The 278-nt window shown below is 59.4% G+C and overlaps 1 protein-coding gene across 3 annotated transcripts in view; it reads left to right on the top strand.

The window, feature by feature from the left end:
• Window positions 1-6: 6 nt before the first annotated feature.
• Window positions 7-278, top strand: part of LOC100740911 (E3 ubiquitin-protein ligase Rnf220-like) — a 203,639-nt gene continuing 203,367 nt past the window's right edge. The window contains exon 1 of one of the 3 annotated variants that reach the window (XM_024370464.2): window positions 7-55. The gene's annotated coding sequence lies outside the window, so the exon portion shown is untranslated. Of the gene's footprint in view, window positions 56-92; window positions 219-278 lie in introns of those variants that run through there. The other 2 variants (XM_024370461.2, XM_012390387.3) reach the window with 2 other exon arrangements.

Below are 278 nucleotides of genomic sequence, written 5' to 3'. Positions count from 1 at the left end.
TCTACCTCGCCTCCACCACCGCCACCGCCACCGCCACCGTTCTCACGACTCGCGGGTAAGTACCCTCACACTCCAATCAGTCTGCACTCGCATGTCCACGAGGTTGCTCGCACGGGCCTGGCGCCTTCCTCTTGTACTCACCCCTCTCTTGCACCTGGCTCACCACGTTTAGTGCATTACCAGAAACCCGTACCCGGGTGACCGAGCCACTAGTTGAGGTACTCGTCGGGTATTATCATTCGTCGAGAGGTTAGGTCGGAGTGACCTATAGTGGCGGG

Source organism: Bombus impatiens, unplaced genomic scaffold (genome assembly GCF_000188095.3).
Source record: "Bombus impatiens unplaced genomic scaffold, BIMP_2.2 scf_0765, whole genome shotgun sequence".
Classification (NCBI taxonomy): Eukaryota; Metazoa; Arthropoda; class Insecta; order Hymenoptera; family Apidae; genus Bombus; species Bombus impatiens.
The sequence above is the reverse complement of the archived record's forward strand: the minus strand, read 5'-3'. Positions and strand labels throughout refer to the sequence as shown.